This window comes from Protopterus annectens, chromosome 14.part0, assembly GCF_019279795.1.
Source record: "Protopterus annectens isolate FY-2018-M chromosome 14.part0, PAN1.0, whole genome shotgun sequence".
Lineage (NCBI taxonomy): Eukaryota > Metazoa > Chordata > Ceratodontiformes > Protopteridae > Protopterus > Protopterus annectens.
In genome coordinates, this window is record NC_056748.1 from 1,024,880,284 (window position 1) to 1,024,897,564 (window position 17,281).

Sequence of the window (17,281 nt, forward strand, 5' to 3'; positions counted from 1 at the left end):
GGACACATTCTTCTAGAATTTTAGATATTGGTGAGAGTAGGGCAATGGGGCGGAAATTGGAAATATTGGTGTTTTTGCCTCCTTTGTGAAGAGGAAGAATGTAGGCTGAATGCCAGAGTTTGGGTAAATATGACTCTTTTAAGGATCTGTTAATTAGGATACTGACTGGGAGGGCAATACCATCAGCAGCACATTTGAGGAAGGAGGAGGGTATGTTGTCAGGGGCATTAGAGCATGGCTTTAATTTGGATATGAGCCTTTTTATAATAATGGTTGAAACTGGTTTGAGCTGGAAATTAAGGGGACAGTTATTAGGGTTGTTGGGTATTGAAAAATGAGAGTTGTGTGGATTGTTGTTTGGGAAAGTTTTGGTTAGGTTAGCTATGGATTCTGTAAAGAATGAGTTGAAATGAGAGCTCAGTTCAATGTCAGTTATACTTGGGTCAGGGCAGGGATTATTCCTGGACCCTGGATGGAGAAATGAATTAACTGATTTCCAGAATTGTTTTGTGTTCTTATTATTGTTGGATTGAAGCTTATTGTAGTAGTTTTTTTTTGTCCATGGTGATTAGTTTTTTTACATGGTTGCGGAGTTGGATGTACTGGAGCAAGGTAGTAGGCATTTTATTTTTCTGGTAAAGCTCCCAGGATTTGTCCCTGTGGTGCATGATTTGTTTTGTTTCTTTGGACAGCCAAGGAGCAGAGTTAGCTTTGACTCATTTGTTTCTTAGAGGGGCTAGGGAGTTAAGAGTATTTAGGAAGACAGAGTTGAAATGTTCTGCAGCTTTGTCAAGGGGAAGATTATTTAGGATTTGCCAATTAATTTGTTTAAAATATGTTAGAGAAAGTTGTGGGGTTGAAGTTGCTAAGATTATGAGTAGGAATGTAATGGTGTTGATATTCGGTGGAGTTAGCTGAGCGATGAATGAAGGCAGGGAGACGGTCACTAAAGGTGTCTGGGATAGTGCCAGAGAGAATTATTTTGTTTGGATGGGAAACTAGGATCCAGTCTATGATGGATCCTGGGGGCTGATTTTTGTTAGGATGGGTGGTTGAGTGGATTACTTGGGTGAAGTTGTAGAGGTTAATGGATAGGGAGGGAGAAGGCATGTGGATTTTATTCCAATCAATATTAACATCGCCTAGAATGTAAGTTTCATATTTTATTTCAGTTGAGGCCCAATAAAGAATATTTTTAAGGGTAGAGATGTTGTCGCCTGGGGAGATATATAGGGAAATAATGCAGATATTCTTATGTTTATTCAATCATAGGAGACTTGCTGTTAGTTCAGAATTTTTGAATTGTGGAGTTGGGATTTGAAGAGAGATTAAGGAAAGAAGGTTAGAGTAGATTAGAGTAGAGCCTCCACCTTTTTTATTTAATCGGTCACTTCTGTGGATATGGAAACCAGGAGGTAAGATTTCAGAGTCAGCAATATGGGGTTTTAGCCAGGTTTCGGAGATGGCTAAGATGTCAGGTTGGTTGTGGTTAATCCAAGCTTGTACTTGGTGTACTTTGTTATTAAGGGTCTGGGCATTGATAGTGAAGAACTTAAGAGTGTTGAGAGAGAAGGCAGAGGAAGAAAGGGAAGGGGGGAAAGGGTATATGTAGTGGGAGACGTAGGGGGTGGGGGGAAGGAGTTGTTTGTAATGAGACAAGGGCCAGGGTTGGGATGGATATCTCCAGATAAGGCTAGGACATTACAGGAAGTAACTTTTAGCCTTTTGGGTTTGTATAGTAGGAAGCTGTTTGGGGCTAGCAGTAGTTTATGAGTAAAAGTGTTTGTTGTGGTGAAGTGTTCGAGATGGAATAGGTACAGTAGGTTAGGTGGAAAAAGAGACGAGGATATGGAGTGGAAATTAGTGCATAAAAGTGGTTGCAGGTGAGTGTAAGGGATAGTTAGAGTAGAAGGTACGGATGGGGGTGCTTTGGAAGAGTAAGAAGTAGCATAATAAAGAGGAATTAGTAGTACAAGAAGGGAGCAAGGGACCCGGACAGTATAAAGGATTGGAGAGGGCATGTTTAGAATGGGGGCTATTGAAGGGAGTATTATAGTGGAAGTGAACTGGCTTATTGAGGAGAGGTATAGAAGTACATGGGGTTATATTAATTTACAGGAGGAGAAGAGGAGACTAAGAGAAGAGAGGGGTATAGGATAGTGGAGTGGGAGGAGTAAGAGTGAGAGGGGTAATTGATATGGGTGGGAGGAGTATGTAAAGAATAAATGCAGAGGTGCTGGGGGTGGGTGAGATTTGGGGACAGGGTAGGGGAGCGGAGTGAGCCCGCAGGGCGAACAGAGCGGGTAGAGCCAAAGGAAGGAGAATGTGAGGAAAACAATCAGTAAAGTGTGAAAGCCTGAAGGTAAGTTAGCAGTGATGTAGAGGAAGTTAAGAGACTTACAGAGAAATAGAGTTGAAGGTAGATATATAGATGAAAGACAGTAGAAGAAGGTAAGAGGATTACAAAGGATAGAGATTGGGTGTTAGTAGAGTGATATGTGGATAGGTAATCCTGGGAATAGTGAGGGAGTGAGCAGTAAAAGAGATGTCTAGGAACTGTGTAGGGGAGATATGGTAAAGAGTGGGTAAAGTGATAGAGACAGCAAGATGGTAGAGGAGTGCCACCTAGTGGGCAGTCAGTTTGTTGCAGCAAAGTCCCCTGAGAGGGATATCAGGTTAGGGGAAGGAGGGAGCTATCGTAGTTCGGGATAGGGGGTATAATATAATAGCGAGAGTAGGGGTTATTTAGGTGAGAAAAGGGGGGTTTGGCTGCGGGATAACCTGGCAGTGAAGCGTGCTGCGACCTAGTAGAAATTATGTACTACCTTTAATTGTTACAAAATGGTTAAAGCAGTACACATACTTTCACTGAAATTCCTTGCTTGGAATGACTCTCAGGGAGCAGATGGGATTTTAGATTTTGTTTTTATTTTCTTTGTTTGTGGGTTCTTATCATGGACTTCCAGTAGGGCACATTCAGGTGGTTAGAGCAGGACAGGCAGGCACACAAGTTTCACTGAAATTCCTTGCTGGGAATGACTCTCAGGGAGCAGATGGGATTTTAGATTTTTTTTTATTTTCCTTGTTTGTGGGTTCTTATCTTGGACTTCCAGTAGGGCACATTCAGGTGGTTAGAGCAGGACAGGCAGGAACACAAGATTAGGTGTGAATGCTGGAGCCAGGGATGCACAGCAGCCAGGGGCAGGTCTGGAGAATAAAGATGGCGTCTCCTAGGATGTGGTAACTATATCACTTTAAGACTAGAGACTCCTAAAAAGAGGACCAAAAAAAAAAAAAAGAGAGAAAAAAGTCACCTCCTTCAACCCTTTCTACCTAAAAACCTTCTCAAGATGACTGGTATAATGTTGCCCAAGGCCTGCTTAAGGCAACCTAATCTCTTCAGTCTCTCTCTCTCCCCTTTCTACACAAGAGAGATCCCTCTTTTACTCACATGAAGAGGATATTTCTAAATTAGATAATAAGGTTATGGACTATGCTTCCCAATTATCCTCCTATTTTCCTTGTGAGTGAATCAGAAGACATCTTCTCCTCAGGCTCCACTCATGAGGAAATTTCTTTTGTAGATACAATTTCAAAAATGAAGGAATATGTTAAATGGAAGGGCAGTGGTGTTTGGCTTTATTGGCCTGTATGTACCCATAAACACTTAAAAAGTCACATTCAGAAGCCATGTAACTGAAGCACTAATATATCTTTAAGGGCTCATCTGCATATATTCCACACAGCTTCACTATAGCACATTTAAGTTAATGCATAGTGAAGTCAATAGCTTGGCTGGGTCTTTCTTGCAATGAGTGTTTTACCGAATGGTTTGTTTGTGTGACTTTTGTTATGCTTTGGTTTGAATTTTACTATCATTAGACAGACACGAGTGTTGAAGCTGGACAACAGACTGTGTTGCCTGCCAGGGCATGCATCATTGAGTGTCATGTGGGCTCTCATACTCTGACACAACCTTCATCTGTACCAGCAATTCCTACTTACATGTTACCACACCAGACTCTCCACTACCAGTATAAGGAAACAAAAGCCCTGTCTCACTTGGACCTGCATACAGAACCTGTTAAATGATACTGAAATATTAGATATGACACAGCTAAAAGCTAGAATGGTCGAGCGTGGATCAATCGGTGTGTGTGTATGCCAGATCTTTGTAAATGATATGTGTCAGTGTTATGCAACACAAATAGAGGTTGTGCTGTAACATACACACACACACACACACACACACACACACACACACACACACACACACACACACACACACACACACACACACGTATAAAGACACTACAGACTTAGCAAACTCCATATATGAGACCACAGTGCAGTATACACACGCACACACACACACACACACACACACACACACACACACACACACACACACACACACACACACACACGCAGTTATCACATCTATCGCTGCTGTGACTCACAGGCAGCATCATGCTTAGCAAGGATCTCATGTTAATGCCATCAATAGTGGCCACAGTTAGGCATCTGCAAACTCAGTGTCAGCTGCATGTAGATTCCATGGCTGGGCTTATAGCCATGCATCGTAATGTGGTAATGTATCTCCATTGTCACTCTAGTGTCAGTGTCCTGCTCATACACCAATTATGTGTGCTCATAGTCCCTTCAAATGTCATGCATTCTGCAGTACACAGCTGTGTGGATTGTGTTCTGTACATTTGATGTTGGGGTTAGTCTTTGATGTCTTTAAAGAATACCTTGCCTACTGCACAGTTTACATATTAAATGCACTTCTCAGCTTACACCAGGCTGTGCTTGGGTCATGACAGTGGCACATCCATGTACATCATTTTACATGATGCACAATAATTTGGTGCATATTAGGGAGGTACTAGTTTGCAATCTCATGCCTGCACACCTACCAGTGTTATGCAGTGTGGATCAATGTCAGATCATCAACTTTTCAGAAAGTTGAACTTCATATGGTCAAGACCATATGATCAACTTTCCAAAAAGTCGAATGAGTGAAAACAACAAAAATTCATTTTTGCAGAAGGGCAAGCCTCCTTCACCCCACACACCCCCTGCATATTATCTATATATATATATATATATATATATATATATATATATATATATATATATATATATATATATATATATATACATACACCAACTCTGAGACTGCACTACAGCGAGGAAAAGGGTAAATTCCCCATTCACCACTATACTGCAATCTCCATACAAAAGCTTCTGCTTTTCAGAAATTCGATCAAATTGTCTCAACCATATGAAGCTTGAATTTATGAAAAGTCGATCTCCTGAAGTGGACTCTATGCAATGTACAGCTCCATGACACACTGTAGTAATGCCATTGCATGAATATCATATACCTGCTGCAGAATGTTCCATTAATGGTGTTTCCTCCGTCTCTGCATCTTATTCAGCATGTGATGCTGCATGCTAAGCCCCTTCTTGTGCTACACCTACCATGTCCTAACAAATTAAACTTCTGTGAACATGCTCTTTAGCATGGCACAGGCCTGAAATGTTCATGTAACATTCTCTGCTGATTAGTGAGTGACACCAGTCAAGGCATTTAGAAACTTTAACCACCTCTTCATGATACCACAACAGCATCCACCAGAATACACATTTGTCTCTGTTGTACCTCTTCTCATCATATTTTTAGAAATGTTAGACTTAGTTCATCACCAAAGGATTGCAGCAGATAAGCATCATGTATACACAGACAGAAATCATTGTCTAGTTCCAAGGGATTCTCTTCTTCCCCCATATCCATATACCAGTCTTTGTTCAGCTGTACACGTTTTGAGTAGAGCTTATTCTGATCAAAAAGATATTGCTGCAAAATGTGGGCTTAAGTAATTGCCTGGTACAGGCTGCTTATCTGGTAAAGGTGCGCATCATGGGCACTCCCTGTGTGCTTGCAAGGGACATCTGAAATGATATCATTCTTGTTGCACAAGTCCTGCCAACTGATGAAATGTGATCCCTATCTGTCCCCATATTTCATATGTACTATCTACAGTTTGGTTAGTGAAGCATAAATACTTATATGGATGCAACCTGTTATATTTAACACCAGTAACAGACATGCCACCATGCCTACAAAGTATCCCCTCTATTTCTGGGTATAGCGCCTATCACATATTCACACATACTAGCCATTGTGGGGGGAGTTAAAGTATTTGTCAAAGATGCAATCATCTCACAACAGATTCCACTAGGCATGACATTTGAGCTCCTAGATGTCCAAATCATAAATGAGACAAATTACAATTTCATAGCGAGTTATAGAACAGCCTCTATGTCTCCTTCTGAGCACAATAGCACTCTCAGCTCATTGGCTAAGAGACCCATTAGGCCTAACACTTTTCTCATGGGGAACGTCAAGTATCCAGCAATAAACTGGCTGACCTACACTGACAGTAGGCAGTTTGCCCAAGATTTCCTTCACATTATAAATGCTAAGTATTTTACAAATAGTGAACCTTCCTACAAGTGGCCACAATATCTTTGATCTAATCCTCATAAATATGGCAACTTCTTTCATATCTCCATCTGTATCATGCCTTTTTAAATCAGACCATAAATTAGTGACCTTTTTCTTGAAAACTGGCAGTACTTCCCCCATATATACCACCATGTTTAGGGACTTCTCAAAACCAAGTTTTCTTCATTATCTTGATGATCTCAATAAATTCTGCTGTAATCCACCTCATTTGGACCCCACTGTTAATGCTGCTGCTTGTGTCTCTGACCTCTACTCCCACTTAAATAGGGTTACCTATTATATTGTCGAAAGCCAATAATGTCGAATCTGACATTGTCGACATGAGAATAACGAAAGTGCAGAATGTCGAATGGGTAAACGTTAATCTCCATAAGGGGAGATTTCCATTTACTTCAATGTAGTGCAGTGTCGGAGTTGGTATATTTAAGTAGCGGGAGGTGTGGGGGGTGCAAGGGGGCTTGCCCCCCTGCCTACACCCTTTAGATTTTCTTTTTTTTTAATTTATTTTTTCTGAACATTCTAAATTTTAATGGTTCGATCATTAAAGGTCGACCTTTAGTGATTTGAACCATTATACGTTCAATGTTCTCATACAGACCCCTTAAATAGCTATATGGATAAAGCACCAAATATGAGACACAAAAACAGCTCCCTATAGTGGAATACCTATATAAACAAATTATATAGCAAAAGAAAAAAATTACTTAATGCTTTTGAGAGGTCTCAGTCTATCTCCCTTAAGGGTAAATTTAAGCAAACTAGTAAAGAGCTTAAGGGAAGGATTAGGAATTGAAAAGCTGAACATGAGCTTAATATAGCCACTAAAACAAGAAATAACTACAAATCTTTCAGAAGAAATAACTACAAATCTTTCTTTAACTATGGCAGAGCATTAATAATTAGCACCCAACAACATTCACAGCTAGTTGAAAATAATACTAACATCCTTGCTGACAAATTTAGTGCAAATTTTACTTCAACCACTATTCCTCAATCCCAACCACATCCTTTAATTATTATGGAATAAGTTTATCCTGCCCTCTCAAAAGTTAAGAACATCTCATCCATTATCTCTGATAACACACTGGGCTGACTGATTACCAATGCCAAATATGGCCTATTGGAACCCCTGCATAACTTCTTTAATCTAAGGCTCTCTACGGCCTTCATTTTTGATGCCTGGAAAACAGCCATTGTAATTTCTTTACACAAAAGAGGCCTACCAATGCTCACTGGTAGCTATAGACCCATTAGTATGACTAGCCTCATATGTAAAGCTATAGAGGTAGTTATCCCAGACCATATTAATCTGGACAGCAGAAATCTCTTAATCCTTGACCCTTGCCAAATCAGCTTTGTCAAAAGAAAGCCCTGCAGTACATATAGCATATCTATTCGTCAACTCAGTAGGCAAAACTTGGAATATGCTACCTGCCGAACTTACTCACCAATCCTCCTTAACCCAGTTAAAAAAAAAAGCCTCAAATTACACATCTAACAGCATTGGCAGTGTCCCTGCTTAAACCCCGACTAATCACCACCCGCTGTTCCTGCAAACTCTCCCTTTCAATCTTATACTCTAATAAGTGTACGAATTCTTGAAGGGACTTAGCCCATAACTCCATGTGTTATTGTCTGAAATTGAAGCCGCATGACTTTGATGTTGTCTACTATGTTTTATCCATGTTTGTCACCCTACTGAAAACTGCATATTATACTTACCTCTAAATGTTTCTATTGTTCCTAATGTATTTATACTCTGCTTTCTGGAGCTTTTCTCCCCAGGCCTCTGCTGAAAATGGACATATATCCAGTCAGACTTTCCCGGTAAACAAATGTAAAATAAATAAATAAATATCTTGACCTGGTCAAGACTTTTGACACTATTCTTCATGTAAGTATTGTTATAGTTTCATAGGTTTATACTAAGTTAACGACTACCAGGGCCTTTATAAGCCTAGCTGTGTAACCCAACCTAGTTGCATCTCTATGTATGACAGACCTTTATTAGGAGAGGGTATGTTAACTATGAAGTTTCTAAAGGTTATTTGGGGGATGCTAGTTTGGGCATACAGTGGATATAAAAAGTTTACACACCCCTGTTACAATGCCAGGTTTTTGTGAAAACTTTTCCCACCTTTAGGTGAATGAGTTTAAGTACTTGGGATCGACAGTTCAGAGTAATGGTGAGTGTGGAAGAGAGGTGAAAAAGAGAGTACAGGCAGGATGGAGTGGGTGGAGAACAGTGTCAGGAGTGATTTGTGACAGACGAGTACCAGTAATAGTGAAAGGGAAGGTCTACAAGAGGGTAGTGAGACCAGCTATGTTATACGGGTTGGAGACAGTGGCATTGACAAAAAGGCAGGAGTCAGAGCTTGACGTGGCAGAGCTGAAGATGTTAAGATTTGCACTGGGTGTGACGAGGATGGACAGGATTAGGAATAAGTATATTAGAGGGTCAGCCCAGGTTGGAAGGTTTGGAGACAAAGCCAGAGAGGCAAGATTATGTTGGTTTGGACATGTGCTGAGGAGGGATGCAGAGTATATTGGGAAAAAGATGCTAAGGATGAAGCTGCCAGGTAACAGAAAAAGAGGAAGGCCTAAGATAAGGTTTATGGATGTGGTGAGAGAGGACATGCAGACAGTTGGTGTGACAGAGCAAGATGCAGAGGACAGGAAGAAATGGAAACAGTTGATCTGCTGTGGCGACCCCTAACGGGAGCAGCCGAAAGAAGAAGAATGTGACCTATAACCTATACAATTCAACTGAAAAGCAAACAAATCTGTTAGGGGAAAAATATAAAAAAATAAAAAATGTACAATAAGCTGGTTTCATAAGTGTGCACACCCTTAAACTAATACTTTGTTGAAGCACCTTTTGATTTAATTACAACATTCAGTCTTCTTGGGTAGGAGTCTATCAGCATGGCACATCTTGACTTGACAATATTTGCCCACTCTTCCTTGCAAAAGCTCTCCAAATCTGTCAGATTGTGAGGGCATCTCTTGAGCACAGCCCTCTTCAGGTCACACCACAGATTTTCTATTGGATTTAGGTCTGGGATCTAGCTGGGCCATTCCAAAATTTTAATTTTCTTCTGGTGAAGCCATTCTTTTGTTGATTTGGATGTATGCTTGGGGTTGTTGTCATGTTGAAAGGTGAAATTCTTCTTCATCTTCATCTTTCTAGCAGATGCCTGAAGGTTTTGGGCCAAAAGTGACTGGTATGTGGAACTGTTCATAATTCCCTCCAAATTGACTAAAGCACCAGTTCCAGCTGAAGAAAAGCAGCCCCAAAGCATGATACTGCCACCACCATGCTTCACCATGGGGATGGTGTTCTTTTGGTGATGTGAACTGTTGTTTTTGTGCCAAACGTATCTTTTGGAAGTGTGGCTAAAAAGTTCAACCTTGGTCTCATCAGACCATAACACATTTTCCCACATGCTTTTGAGAAACTTGATGTACTGTTATGCAAATGTTAGCCGGGCCTGTATTTTTTTTGTGTAAGAAGGATAAGAGGTTATCCCACTCCACAAAGGGAGTGCCACCAAGGACCCTGGAAAATACCGCCCCATTAGCCTGATGAGCCTGGTCTGCAAGGCCATGGAACGTATCATTTTGGAGCTTATAAACAAAGACATAGGTAACCTCCAAACCCTGGACCTCACTCAGTTTGGGTTTGTAAAAGGAAGATCATGTCTACTAAACCTGATTGACTTCTTTGAAGGAGTCACCAGAGCCGTAGACGAGGGCAAGGTAGTGCACACAGCCTATCTTAACCTTGCCAAGTCTTTCGATACCATCCCCCACTCTGGAATTATAGATAAGCTCACTAAACTGGGCATAAATCGCAATGTCACAAGATGAGTGGCCAACTGGCTCACTGACAGAACTCACACAGTAAAAGTAGCCACTCCAAGTCTGACTTCAGACCAGTGACGAGTAGAGTACAACAGGGTTCAGTCCTGGATCCTCTCCTGTTCGGCATCTACTTCTCTGAAGTGCAGGCCAACACAGAAAGTCTTTGGCTAACAAAGTTTGCAGATGACTGCAAACTGGGAGCCATAATAGAATCACCTAATGATGTAGACATTCTACAAAAGGGCCTCACAGAGACAGATGCTTGGTGTCAAAGTCATGGCCTCAAGCTCAATGCCAAGAAGTGCATTGTCATCTCCTTTGGAAAAAACTCGGTTCCCATGAACTACCACATAGGTGGTAGCTCACTAAATACTGAAAGTGTGATAAGAGACCTCAGTACACAGGTGGACACAATTCTCTCCTTTGATAACCACATTGCCACAGTAGTCAGGAAATCCTACTTGGTACACCTCATCACAAAAGGATTCTCCTCTAGAAAAAAGGAGGTCATTGTTCCTCTCTACTCATCCCTCATCAGACCCATTATAGAGTGCAATGCCCTGTTTGGCATGTAACTCACAAGACACCTACAACAACTGGAAAGGCCACAGAAATACTTCACTAAGAGGATTACCGGCTTCAAACAGATGCCATACGCAGACCGTCTCAAAAAACTCTAACTCTACTCTGTCACATATCGCCTACTCAGAGGCAATCTCTGCCTAACATACAAAGCTATGTCAAACCCAGAGCTGTTGGACATGCTACACCTAAAGAAATCCCAATCTCTCTGGACCACACGCTCCAGGGACCTAAACCTTGTCACCACAGTAAACAAACATGCTGGAGGAATAGATTCCTGTCCCAGAAACTTCCCATACTCTGGAACAAACTAGCCATTCATGTCAAGCAAAGCTACTCATTGGCCCTCTTTAAGAAAAATCTTGATGACTGGATGGTAAATATAAAATTCACCTCCGGGATCACTTCTGTGGCACTGCTTGACAGGGGCACAGGAAAATAATTTTCTTGGGTGGCGAAAGCCAGGGAACCTTTTTGGCTAGGCTTATATAGGCCCAGGGATGATAGCCTAGTACCTACCTATGAACCTATAAGAAAAGGCTTCTGTCTTGCAACCCCACCCCATAACCCAGACATATGGAGAATACGGGAAATTTTTTTCACATGTAGTACACAACCAGTACTTGCCAGAAATTCCTGCAGCTCCTTCAGTGTTGCTGTAGGTCTCTTGGCAGCCTCCCTGAACAGTTTTCCTCTTGTCTTTTCATCAATTTTGGAGGGATATCCAGTTCTTTGCAACGTCACTGTTGTCCCATATTTTCTCCACTTTTTGATGACTGTCTTCACCGTGTTCCATGGTATATCCAATGCTGTGGAAATTTTTTTGTACCCTTTTCCTGACTGATACCTTTCAACAATGAGATCCCTTTGATGCTTTGCAAGCTCTCTGTGAGCCATGGCTTTTGCTGTAGCAGGCAACTGAGTAAATGTCAGGAAAATCCTACTAGGACAGCTGAACTTTATTTGGGGTTACTCAGAGTTTCTTTAGTTGATGGCAGATGTGTACCCAAGAAGACTGAATGCTGTAATTAAATCAAAAGGTGCTTCAACAAAGTATTAGTTTAAGGGTGTGCACACTTATGCAACCAGCTTATTGTATGTTTTTTTTTTTTATATTTTTCCCATAACAGATTTGTTTGTTTTTCAACTGAATTGTACAGTTTATAGGTCACATTAAAGGTTGGAAAAGTTTTGAAATGATTTATTGCGGTCTCATTTTTTTATATCACAAAAACCTGGCATTTTAACAGGGGTGTGTAAACTTTTTATATCCACTGCTGTTACTGTCTGCCTCTATCTGAGACATGGAGGTTAGACCGGGTCTATATCATATGAGCGAATCGCACAAATTGCACACGCTCATAATAGCGAACATACTAGACCTCGAAGTGCTTTTTCTGATATTGCGGTACAGTGAAGAATGGGATAGTTGCCCTTTCCTCATGGCAGTGCGATCTCGGAGTTGGAATATATATTTAGCGGGGGGTGTGCCCCCCACAATAGGAAGTTCGAGGTCCGGTACGTTCGATATCATGAGCGTTCACAATTTGTGCGATTCGCTCATATGATATAGACCCGGTTAGACCCAGGGTGACTTTCCAATTTCCTATCCATCGGTCAAGGTAAACTTAAATAGGGTTGGGAATGGACACTGCTTCGACTGGATGGGCAGCCTGTTCCAGGTCATAGGGATCCTTTGAGACACATATCTGTCTTGACAACATGTCCTATTTTTGTCACAAGCAAAATTTAAATCCTTGGATCTAGTGGTTCTGATGTTATTCATTTTGCTTATGTGCAAAAGGTCCATTAGAGCTGGATCAGAGGATATCTTATATGCCAGCCATAGATCACATCTCACTAACCTGTAGGAGACAGAGTATAGAGATCGGACTTTAAGGCAGTCCATATAGGACAATGTGTTTATACTCAGGATTCTCCTGGTAAGGAACCATTGTGGGTATTTCAACTGATGCAAATACCTGGTCAGATATATACTGATGGGGGCATTATACTCAATGATGGATCTGATAATGGCCGAATAAAGTGGAACTATGACTTTCTTGACCGGAAAGCCATGTCCTTATTTATAAACTGGGCAACAGAATGTTTTTCTTACTACAGCGGCCACATGTTGATCAAAGGCCAGATTAATGTCTACATATGTTCCCAGATTCCTGACTACCAGTTCAACTCTTAGGGATGTCTTATCTATATAATAATTAGCCTAGGTGGCCCTTTTCACAAAAGGCACTTTAATGCATTTCTTGGCATAGAGGTATAATGTGTGACTTTGGCACCAGTCATTCGTCTATGTTAAGTACTTCTGTAAGATATGTGTGTGTCATGGGGGGATCTATGCTACCTCACAATTTGCAGTGATCTGAGAACTTGGTCAGACAAAGGCCTTGATAACTCTGAATGCAATTTATGTTGTTAGCGACATAGCTAACTGGTTGTCTGACAGAATTTATGTGGTCAGTGTTATAGGTGTCACTTCTGAAAGCAAAAGTTACCAGTTGTGTACCACAGGGCTCAGTGTTAGGCCCTCTCTTACTTGATGTCTATTTATCAGATTTTCAGGCCACCACTCCTGACCTATGGTTATCTATGTTTACAGACAACTGTAAATTGAACATTAACTGATCTTCCAATGACTCGCAACTGCTCCATTGTGGGTTAGACCATGTTAACAACTGTTAAATGTGAAGAAATGCAGTATAGTTCATTTAGTAAACAAAGCATTTTCATATAGCATATAGGTAACACACCCCTCCAATCAGACACTGTTGATCAGAGTTCCTTTTGATTTGACCATCATGCCACAGCAATAATTCAGAAAGCCTTCTCTCTGGTTCATCAAATTTCCAAAGACATCTCCAGGAGGTAAAAAGTCATCTGAATTCCCTTTTACTCATATCTCATCAGACCTATTACTGCATATAATGTACCAGTTGGCATGTATTTGTCTAAACATATTGCTCAACTCGACAGACCTCAGATAATTGTGACTAAAAAGATAAGTACCCTCAAAAGTCTTAGTTATCAGGATAGACCGGCATCTCTTTCTCTGTACTCAGTCTCTTACAGACTCCTCTATGGAGATTTTTAACTTGCTTTTTGAGATATAAAAGATTCAACCCTCTTTTGCCTCCTATTCTTTTACAGAGCAAATGGCATATCAAATACTAAGTTAAAAGAACTAAAACTTCATCAACAGTTAAATAAGGCACACTGGAGTGATGTATTCCTATACCAACACGTCACTCGCCTCCAGGACAAGCTTGCACTATATGCCCATCAGATTAACAAACTTGCCACTTTCAAAGTAAACCTAGATAATTACATGGGCAGTCTCAAATTCTCCCATGTTCTATCTTGTTTTGCCCTCTTTGAGGGAAATATTGACTAGGTTTTGTTTTGCTAGAATTGTAAAGGTCTGGAGACTAATTGCTTAGTATTTACCTATGGATCATCATTCCTGTGGAAAATCAGGGAATGAGATGTAAACCCATGACCACAGATGCAGATGATGTGGGTATCACTACTATAAGCAGAAGACTTCTGAATACATCTGGAGCAGGATGCAAAGGACTGCTACAGCTTTGGTCTCCAGTCGGATGGGCTGGGGCTGATCTTTGTGAGGCCTTAATTACACTTGACACGTGGTGTCCAGCACTGCCCTATGCAAAGAGCTCTTCATCAATCTGCATAGCGTGACTTTGTCTAAAGCAGGATTGACAGCATCATTGTATCCTGGCAAGGGTGTGCAGTACCTGCAGTCACAGGGCTCTTTCTGTCCATCATCAGCAATGTATGTGGAATTTGCCATATTATCTCCACAGTTTACTTTCTTTTTCTCAGTTAATTTTAACACTTTTTTGGGGTGCTCCATTTTCTGTTGAGCTACAAGATGAAAGATATTTCATGGGGAATCACAGAAAATATGGGGATAAGTAGCAAGGTGACTTAGTGGTTAAGAAACTCCATTTTTGGTTGTTATTAATAGTCTGAAAAGGATGCTAATAGTGTCTCATTTTCTATTGCAGTGCATTTCTCTATGCTCTGCACTACTTCAGATTTTCTATCACACTGTCTGCCACTGGCAGCTGGTGACTTCAAAGCAAGAGAACCTGCAGCTAGGAACTGAATGGGTGGGTCCTTATTATGACAGGTCGTAGACTATTACCTGTAATAAATCAACAGGTTGGATCAGTTACTGTCATTCCCACCCCTTTTATGGACTATTCACCTCAGCTATCTGACTAAAATCAACAAGGTTAGTCTTAGGTTAAATTGGAGGCCTAGAAAAATTACTCCATGGGCTCGCCCTCTGCTGTACACTGGTCTACCCGGCACTTCACCAGTGCCCTTCCTCTGTCTCTCCCATTCTGCCTCATACAATCCAGATTTTGTCTTCCTTTTTAGCTTTCTTCTCCATCCTTTAAACCCAGCCTAGCTGGTAAAGACTCCACTGTAGAAAGTGTGGAGGAAGTAACAGAATTAAGGCAGATGTCTGGGGGCTGCTAGGGCCCCAAAAGTCAGAGGTTTGTAGATGGCTTGAGGTGTGCCTTAAAAGAGTTTTTTTTTTTTTAACAACCTTTTCATCCAATGATGGCCTAAGAAAAAATCACAAGAGAAAATAAATTCAGTCTTTTTGTTTGTTTGATTGTTTCAAAGAAAAATATGTTGCATGTAAAACATAATGTTCGAAGCTAATGAAATAATACTTCCAAATAAAATGAAAAGACAGATGCTTGCAAGGATTTATAAATTCTATCTGGGGATAGTCCCTGTCCCCTCCAAAAAGATAGTTAACTTTTTTGCACCCCTCTTGCATTAACTCTGAAAGGAGAAGCACAAAAGGCCACAGACATACATTATCCAACTGAGGATCTGTAAAGAAAACCAGAGCACCTGGATAAAACCTACAAAAGTACAGGAAGTTCATGCTGTCTTCATGCAGAAAGAATCATAGCCAAAACCTTAACCAGAGAATGAAGTGCTGTGAGATGGCAGTATTACTCATTAAACCACTGCGCCAAAGAAGAGTTGCTTTCACACACATCTGGTCGAGTCTAGCAGAAGGAGTCACTTATTGTGCACAACACTGATGTTTGTGTTGAAAAATGAAAGAAAATATGCCTAGCATGCTACTTCTACATATACTACAATTTCTCACCCACATATGCAGTGATTTTTTTATCACACATCGCCACCATATCCATCAATTACAGACCCGTTATTCGTTGTGCATACCTCAGATGTTTAACTGCATTAAAAGAAATAGCAAAAATAAAGTAATCCAGGTGGCTTCATACAAATGCACACTGATTCTGCAAATATATAATTACTACTACTTAACTTTAGCAAATAACAGCAGAGTCAGTCATTTTTGTATTCACCAACAACCCCTGTACCCAGCAATTAAACCCACATTCATTGACTGTGGCACCATCTAATACAATGTCAGAATGCAGTGTGCAACCCATTGCAAACTTCCAATTTACCTCTCAACTTCTTAGCTCAACAGTCAAGGTGAAAGCTAAAAAATAATGGAGAAAAAGCTCCAAAGGTAGGGGCAGATACTTCCTTTAAGTTAGGAAATTGCTAGAAGAAAAGACTTTGCATTAGCATGCCTTTTTGCAAAAGTTTTCTTTTCTGAAGCATTTTCTCATTTAGTGCAAGTCTGCCCTCCTGAATTCTAGAACCCTCACTTCTGACTTGCTGGACTCCACAGTTGATAACAATCCACACCATTTGTGATCGTTTCTTTCCAAATGTTAGACCACTTCCATTTCTATGATCTTATTCCCATCCATATTAAAGAACACAAAATCTAATATTGCTGCTTCTTGACTAGGGAAGTCCCAATAGCTTCAAACAGTACCGATACATATCTTAAATATCAAGAACTGCAATATACAAAATGAATAAACTGATTTATTAAGTAGCTCAATGTACATTTCATGTTACGCACTATTAAACACTTTTTCAGGATGTTATAGTGCTAACCTTTTAGGCTCACATCTTTTATGGCATCAGGAATGATCCTGTTCAGCAGCTTGGTTGCCTTCCACATGCTCCAGATGATATCTGGCATACCAAACTCCTCCATCAACAGCACCTTTCTTTTCAATACCATTGTAATGATATTACTCATCTATCTCAGCACATTCATCCTGAATCTTCACTCCACTGTGCAGTTTGTCTGATGTAATGTATGTGGCATGGCCTTGATTAATTTGGCAATGGCATTACTATACCAAGAACAGGATTTCATGCAATGCTGTGTTTATA